The following is a 9,215-nucleotide window of genomic DNA, read 5'->3' on the forward strand; positions in this document are numbered from 1 at the left end:
TATACAAGAGGAAAATGTTAAGATCAATACTCTACTTTATCTCTTGAGATTATGACATGGAGGCAGCTTTGTTAATCTCTGTTATTTGTGAGACAGTTATCTTTTAATAGTTTGTGATATGTGATGAACAATATGGTAGTGGTTGTCTCGATTGGGAACAATAATTTGTTTTCTTGTATACATAAATATATGTGTTCTACTTATTTTTTTGCCAACTAAATCGGAATTGAAATGAAATAAATTATTTATTAGGCCCGATTGGTTAAATTTATGTTTGTCTTAAGTGGGCTTAGCCCACATATAATTGGGCCAAAAGTCAATTTCATTCATAAATCAAGACTAAAAGGGTCCCAAACAATTTGCACAACTTTTGGGCTCGACCCAACAACAAATGGGCCTACCGGAATCAATTTTGGACTATCTGAATAACATTGGCATGTGGGAACAAATTTGGGCTCAACCCAATAACAAATAGGCCTACCGGAATCAATTTTGGGCTATCTGAACAACATTAGCCTATGAGAACAATTTTCGGCTCAACCCAACAACAAATGGGACAAATCCATTCTATGATGAAACAATGAGTCACAATTGTCATGCCACATCAAATTTTGTCCATAGTGGCAAAATAGTAGGAACCGATTTATGACATTTTTTGTTTGATGATTCGTAAGCGTCATAATCTTAGTGATGTAGCGAACTAAGGAACATCACTAGTCGCTGTTTATGACACTCTATGAAGGGTTTTCATCACTCCCTCGTCATAAATCACGGTTTATGACACTTTTTGGTTCGTCATAGGTCGGAAGATTTCTTGTCGGGAAGATGCGGAAGCTATGAGCTCACCTCTCACAGAGCGCAGAACCAAGTAGATCGCCTAGCACAACCACTAAACAATGCATGTAAGATGAAGAGCCGATGAGCAAAGATCTTGGGCGCACACCCATTTATTGAAGCACCATGACTGATCAACAATGCAGTGCTCCTTTTCTCAGCTCATGCCTCACAGGATTACAATAGCCATGAAAATACGTAGGATGCTCAGAATACGTGCCTACACTGATCAGGAATCCTGCCACAAGTATAGGGTGGAATATGCAGGCTTTCATTCAAGGGTAGGCATGCGAAATATTCGGCGGGTACACGAGTGCGCTTTGGTTAGTATAAAAGGAAGAAAAATCCTGACATCCATCTGAGTTAAAAAAATAGATGCGTATGCATTATAGTTGGAGAAAGCAGTTGTTCCCCTTTGTGGTCAGCGATTAGCAACACACCCAGGTTCACTGAAGCGTGGGCCTCTTCCATATATTCGTCTCCTACCTATGTTGTATGCAAGATGAAACACACCTAGCTTCGCTAACAAATGGGTCCGATAAGAGCGTACAATCTTGTTAGTGACCCTGCAGCAAGTACAGCTTACCAAATTTTTATTTCGCGCCCAGAAACTTGAAAGTGGGATCTTCAAATTCTGTATTCCCTCGCCTCCCCCAAATAATAAAAACATGGCTACCATAGTGCCCCTCCAAACTCCCATCTTGTATTTCCAAAATCAGCACTCTCCTCTTTGCTAGCTATAAACTCCAACTAGATCTACAGTGGCAGCTGACCTTGGTGGCTGCGGCATACCTCATCGGCGGTGGCAAACTCCATGGGTGGCGGGCATCAAGGTGCGGCATGGTCTATGGCACTCTTGGAGGAACATCTCAGTGTCCTTGCAGCGGCTACGCCCATGCTTGCGCAACTGAGCAGTTGAGTGAGGATGTCGCGCAAGCACCGGTTACCCCGTCCAACCATGCACCACTGCATCTTCGAGATCCACAAGTGATAATATCATTTCTTTTCTCTGTAGTCCCCTCCAATTTTCTGGATCTAAATCTGCTTCAACGGAGAGCACTCTGCTCAATTTTATTTTTGTTTGGAGCAGAGCCTAGTTACGCCTAGATTTGGCCACGGCCCCTATGCTGCTAGAGTATTTCTTTAGCAAAAAGTAAATTTCTCGGTGTATTGTGTTAGATTTTAGATCCTCCTCTTACCTTGGCCGCTCTAGATCTATTTGCAAGGCTGACATCTGCATTTGTATGGTCACGGTACATTATGTTCCTTATATATAAGACAACTAACCAAATACTTATTATGCAGGGCCTAGTACCACGTTCCTACATTACTAAAATTCAATCATATGCCGTGGTATGTAACTAAACAAGTGATTATCTTGCTCATGTATTCTTTACTTTATTCAGTTTCTTTGTTTAAGATTGAAGTTTGTCTTCTAGTCCTTTCATTTGTAGGCTAAAATGTTGCAGTACCAAATTTTGGTCCTCATGATTTGCAGTCAAGTCTCTTCCTTGATTATGTGGCCGTGCAGCCAGCCTCAGCTACAAGCTCAAGATTTGAAGTTTCTTTGGGAGGGCTACAAGAAGTTGCAGAACTAAGACAACAAGTTGTTGAATAGGAGCAAATGTTGAGTGACTTGAAGATGAAGGCACAAGCTTCAGATGCAGCAATGAAAATGCAGTCTAATGAGATTGAGAGTTTGAAGAAAGCAGTAAGAGAAACTGAGTACCTCCTTCATCAACTGCTAAACTTCAAAGGGTAAGGTCAATGGGTATCTTAGGCATCTGCTCATGTCCTCCTAGCTACTTGTATTGGTTTGTGAGTATTGTGGTTTGTGCTCAGTGTGTTTCTAGGCCAGCTTTGTTCTTGGTCAGAGACATATCATGTGTAGTGGTTTGTGATCTCTTATGGATAATATGCTTATGCTTGTTCTTTGGTCATGAATAATAATTTGTGAAGTGTGATGAGAAATATTTATTTGTATGTGTGGTATATACAGATTAATTGTGCTATCAATTATAGATTTGATTTGTATATAATATAAAATTAGATTATGTTTTAGTTAAGCACTACCTAGGCTACACCCGAAAATAGTTGGGCCAAAAATTTCGTGAGCTCTCCCCCTCGGCCTATTATTTTGTCGACTAAAAAAAATTAAGATGCTAGCAAATATTCGGCTAAATCCATTAAGAATTGGGTAACGTCAGCATATGTTGCGCTTGATCCAACAAGAATTGGACCTAAACCATGTTTTGACATCAGCAATTATTGGGCTTGGCACAACAAGAATTGGGCCTAAATTAATCTATGATGACAACAATTATTGGGCTCGGTCCAACAAGAACTGGGTCTAATTCAATCTATGATGAAATAGTTTGTCACAACCATCATGCCACATCAGACTGTGGTCCAACGTGGCATGCTACACAGGAGCCAGTTTATGACGACATGTGGAATGAATTTTCATTCCTCATGTCGTCATAAGGAACATCACTAGTCGCAGTTTATGACGCTCAACTAATGACAAAGGGTTTTCGTCACTCCCGCATCATAAATTACAGTTTATGATGCAAAAAACACATTTATGACACTGTTGGGTTCGTCACTAGTCCAAAGATTTCTTGTAGTACTTGCTCCGATGGTTGCTCCGACGGACCATCGGAACATCCGATGGTACTGATTTTTTATCTCTGGATTTTCTCTGTCGTTTGACACTTGAATACCATAGAATTATCTTTGATACCATAGCTTCATCACTTGAATACCATAACTTGGATACTTGAATACCATGATTTAGATATCAAGAATACCATCATTTGGACCTTACCATAGTTTGGTTTGCATTCTTGGGACCTGTAAAACCTACAAGGTACATGCTAGAAAAGCCATTAGTTCAAATAACTATGTTGTCACTCAATCACCAAAATCACAAATAATAGCCTAAAGGGACCTAGTTCCTTACAAGTTCTATCTGGTTTATGTATTCCACCACGATGGTTCCGCTCCGTAGAAGCTAGGGATGGATTTGCCTTCTCCCCTTCTCATCCCTGTCCACGAGATGGCTGAAGTAAGCAATTTTGAGTGATCTCTGATTTGCTTGGTTTGCTAGAAGAATTTAGCTTTGCTTTGCAAGCACCCTTCCTACCCACCTCTACCTATCTTACTTCTCTATCTCTTCAGCATCACTATACCATTTCCTTGGATGGATTAGTTCAGTATTATTGCACTGTATGTTCCTCATGGCAATCGAAACTCTGTAATAATCTGAGATGAAAGGTACATCGGTATCTATACGCTTGAGAATTTATCTATAAGGCTAAGGGGTGCCAACAGTGACCACCTCTATTGTAACACTCCAACACATCAACAACATACTTGGGCATTACCACTCTATGCTACAACATCTAATTTAACATGTCTAATCAGAGGCATAAAAACAACACATTTTATCTTAAACAGATAATGCAGAAACATCAAATGCCATATAGATTGAATAACAAATTAAGTCTCTCTCTCTCTCTCTGTCTGTAACATAAAGAGAACACATATAAAGTACAAACTAGCTACTGCAAGGGATTACTAGCTAACTGCAAATAAATACTCCAATGTCAAAGTTGTATTACAACGCCAGTTAGCTACTCTAAGACATTACTAAATGCCAACTTCCATGTTTAATTACAACAACACATGTCTAATAAGTTTCTATAGCAAGAAATGTACACACATGAATCCCATCCCGCAACTCATCCTCCGAGCTCAGGCACCTTCAGAGGAAAACAAGCACATGAGGTTTAAAAAAACCTTAGCAAGAAAAATGTATTATATAATAGTTAAATTCTAGAATGTTATGATAACTTAATTCATGGTGTAATCCATAGTAAAGCAGCCTCACTAAAGAGAAAAACAAGATCTATTAATTATATAGCAATGCCATATGAGTAGACCCCCTAACATAGCAAAGTTAGGAGGGCTGCAACGACATTTCTATTTTCTCAAGGTGCCTTGTTATCGGTGTAATGCTTGCTGGCATAGACATAAATCCATATGAAAATCAACAAGGATAGTGTAAATGCATAAATGCAGTGCAAAGATTAAAAATCACATGAAACCACACTTCCATAAGACAAGATAATAATACTGTGATGCCATGAGGTAGATATTTGAAGGTAAATGAATAACCTCAAATTCAGATCATATTGTTTAGTGCATGGTGCTAAAATTAGGTGGGGTGATTTATACATCAATAACATGGGGAGTAGACCACATCCCTACATTTAAGCATGCTGTAATCCAATTGAAGCGTTCCTATGCTCGAACTCGACACCCCAATGTCAATACCTGCTTTTCTAAACATACAACAGCACCACTGTTTCCCTTTTTCTTATCCTTTAATCATGATGGCCCAAATATCCTATTTTCTGACATCTAAAAGATAACTTTAAAATGTACAACTTTATAGTGATCAAAAAACAAAAACAAAAACAGTTGAACAGTCCTACTAAAACAGCCATAACTGGAGCTCTAGTTTTCCTAAAATAGTCTAAACTTTAATTTTGAGAATACCAAAGAGTCCAATTTTGTCATTACAGTGTTTTAGATCTGAAAAGAATAGATACCGGTATGCCTTAGCTTCATCAAAGCAGTCAACTGAAATTGTTGAAGGGAGTAAATCGAACTGGACAAAATGGAATGACGAGGGTAGTAAAATAAACTTTCTTCCAATCAAGTCATAATAACTAGAGTTAGTCCCTTGATGTGAAACATCCCTGTTTCGGTGCCAAGGAAGACCTTCCGGCTTTGGTATCCAAAGACTACTTGGGCAACCACTATACTAAATTCTCAGAGGTATGCAAGAATTGCTGTTGAAAATGCATCATTTCACTGTATATTGTACAGGGTGTATCACAAATAAGCTAAAGTTTAACATATGTCAGATTTCGCTGGTTCTTACTTTACAACCTGATTGTTGACGCCGAAAGTGAGAGATCTCCTGAGATGAAACTGTTAATTGTAACTTTATTCTGAATTCATACAATTCTGAACGAATATTGGGGCTCTTTCTCCTTCCTTTTCAAATTAATCCAAAATAAAGTAGTGCCTTTATGTGAGAAGTATGAAATATGTCGAAGATCTGGACATGATCAGGAGTTGGCCTTTTGAAGATTTCGAATGCTCTGCACATGCACTTTTGTATATCATAAGTGATATGCTGGATAACATAAAATGGCAAAAGGGGAAAGAGAAGAAAATGCAAAAGGGCTATGGATCCTAAGAATCTAGAAGCAGTAAGGCAAGAAAAGTAGGGATGATCTGGGTGCCTTAAAAGGTATATAAGATTTCACTAGTAGAAAAACGACATTTCATTCTCAACAAAAATCTTAGTTGTTTTTGATCCGGGACTAAAGAGTACCAACCGGGACTGAAGGTGATCCTCAATAAAAAGCTCATCCGTGGAGACACCTTTAATCCCGGTTAGTAACACCAACCGAGACTAAATCCTTTTATCCTGGTTGGTGTTACAAACCCGAACTAAAGCCTCCGAGGGCTAATACCAACCGGGACTAAAGGGTCCCCTATGAGTTACTACAAAAGGATCGCATTCCCTACTCAATCAAATGTGCCGTGTAAGTGAGATGATAAGGAAGCTACGTGTGAGGCTTGAGATCGTGGATTCAAATCTCACGCACCGCGCAAGCGCTCGTTTCTCTTCCCATGTTTGTATCTTCAAATACTTTTTCATTCTTCGAGAATATCTCTCAAGGTTCTTAGCCTCTGATTTAACTATTCAATCGTGGTAGCTCCACTAAAGAGGTAGTGTGAGCGGTACATTCCACTCTTCAGTGTCAGTGCTAGCTGAAAGTCAAAAGTTACAGTTCATGGTGTTGCTCCTCGAGGAATGACCGGTAAAAAAACTCTTTGGAAACAAACAAAAAAATTGTTACATCTTTCATGGAATTTAAAATTTAACTGTGCTGACAAATCTAAGTTTTTGAGTAAAATGGAACGAATGGTAAGATGGATTCCTGTGGTTTCTTTTACCGTATACATATATCTAAAGTAGTAGGATGTTTTTTCCCTTTATGCAGGATTAGTCAGGGGGTATTTATATATCCTTTGTGTGTTTCCAATCGTGCAAAGAGGTGAAACAAGCGAAGATATGCTTTACTTTTCCTTTTTTTCACAAGGTACCTTCACGTCAAGAATTGTAAGATGGTCAACATTATGAAAAACAGATTGGATGCCCGCGACCGATTAATTGGTGTGGTAAATATGGTGAGTGATGCTGATACGATGCTCTTGGAAAAGAAAATGACGACTAGGAAAATATATTCCCAGGACAAAGTTATCCTATTGCTCTCAGCTCTATGTACTAAAACTGTTGGAGTTGTTCCAAATTCACTCCAGGATATAGGCCGGGCTTCTGACGGAGCGGAGGCCCGTCGCCGGAGGGTTTCGTACGGTACAGCATATACACCCTTGGTAGGGTTTCGTGGAGACTTGATTCTCTTGTAAGCCGCCATAGGCGTGTAACCTAAAACTCTTAAGATAGTGAGATTGTTATTGGCTGGTGCCCGTGGTTTTTCCCCTTCACATCGAAGGGGTTTTCCACGTTAAATCGTGTGTCTCCTCTGTGGCTTGATTCTTCACTTCATATTTCCATACGTCGTTCATAACAAAAATAGCAGAAAATATTTTCCTAAAATAAAAATCAAAGAAATAAGTAATAAATAGTATAATCCTTGTTTTCAATGAAAAATTTCATCAGGTCCTGAAGATCTTAGTGCTGAAACGCTCCAAAATCATGATAAGAGCATATCCAAACCAAGATTGAACAAAACGTCCCTGCCTCTACCAAATTGTTATTTAGAGGAAATGGCTAACCAAAATGCAAAACACCTTTTACAGCTTCATCTCAAAAGGTCAAATTTCAGGCTGCCATTATCATGAAGTTGATTTCTAATACACAGAGCTGGTACAAATATACAGTAACTTACAACTCGAGTCGTGACGGAAACTTGAGGCCCCCAGCTACACACTTAATAGTACTCAGCAACACGAATTGCTTACCTTTGAAAGCGACAGAGGGGCTCCAAGCACCTAGCTCACGGCATCTTTTGACTGCGATGGTACGATGCACTCGCTTACGGGGTGTTTGGCTAAAAGTTTAAGTCCGTATCACATGAATCTTAGGAGGCTAATTAGGAGGACTAAACATGAGTTAATTATAAAACTAATTACACAGATGGAGCTAATTCACGAGAAGAATCTATTAAATATAATTAATTCATGATTAGCACATGTTTACTGTAGCATCACATTGTCAAATCATGGACTAATTAGGCTTAATAGATTCGTTCCGTGAATTAGCCTTCGTCTGTACAATTAATTTTATAATTAATTTATATTTAATACTTCTAATTAGTATCTAAGCATTCAATGTAATAGGGATTAAACTTTAAAACTTTAGTCCTCGGAATCAAACCGGACCTTATTGACCAATCTTTCCTGTTCACAGGGACAAATATACGGATTAGGAAGCTGTTTGGTAGTGTTGGCGCTAGAAATCGGTCAACCGTATCCCCAGCGTCTGACACACGATCCGGGAGAATCTTCTTAACTCCTGTTCAGGTGATTGCCCTAGTGCGGTTCGCGCGGCGTGCCAGCCAATCTGACCTGTTGATTGGCAAGGAAGAATATGTGTCAGATCCAAAAGTCACGATCGGCTAAATTTCCGATCTCGAGGGAGCTTATCAGCGAATCGGCCGATTTGCCGTAATAAAGAAATCGGCTATGGAGCAGCCGACTATCAGGCAGCGTGAACGACGACTAATTGAAGTAATCGGTACAACGCTACAGTTGCAACACTGGGAACGGATCTAATCGGCTATGCGTGGAATAAGTAAATTAAACAGCAAAATATGAGAAAAGCCGAAACTACCGATTCCTAGCTGGATAACTGATGATAAAACTAGAAAAACAGGTAAAACCTACAATTCTAGTAAATATCGATAACTAGTGAATAAATCTAAACGAAACAACAGCGATGCGCCCGAAGTTAAAGCTTAGAATTTACTCGGTGAACGGAACTTACAAGATCGGCCGGAGGTCAAGTTGATGCAGCCCTGCCAACCCGTACGAACTCGTGAAAAAGAAGAAAGTATTTGGCGAAGTCGCCTGCTTGAAAGTAAGTACGAAGAAATAGTAATTGGTTGTATTGAGTAGTTAATGATTACAGATCTACAAAGGTAGCTATTTATAGCCCCGTACAGATGACTCCTTATCTGACTAGAACTCTATCCCTAATTCAAATAGAAAACGAATATTTACAAGTACGATTCCTACTAGGTTGGTTATTATACGCTTCATGGGCTGATTTCCTC

Source organism: Setaria viridis, chromosome 3, assembly GCF_005286985.2.
Source record: "Setaria viridis chromosome 3, Setaria_viridis_v4.0, whole genome shotgun sequence".
NCBI lineage: Eukaryota > Viridiplantae > Streptophyta > Magnoliopsida > Poales > Poaceae > Setaria > Setaria viridis.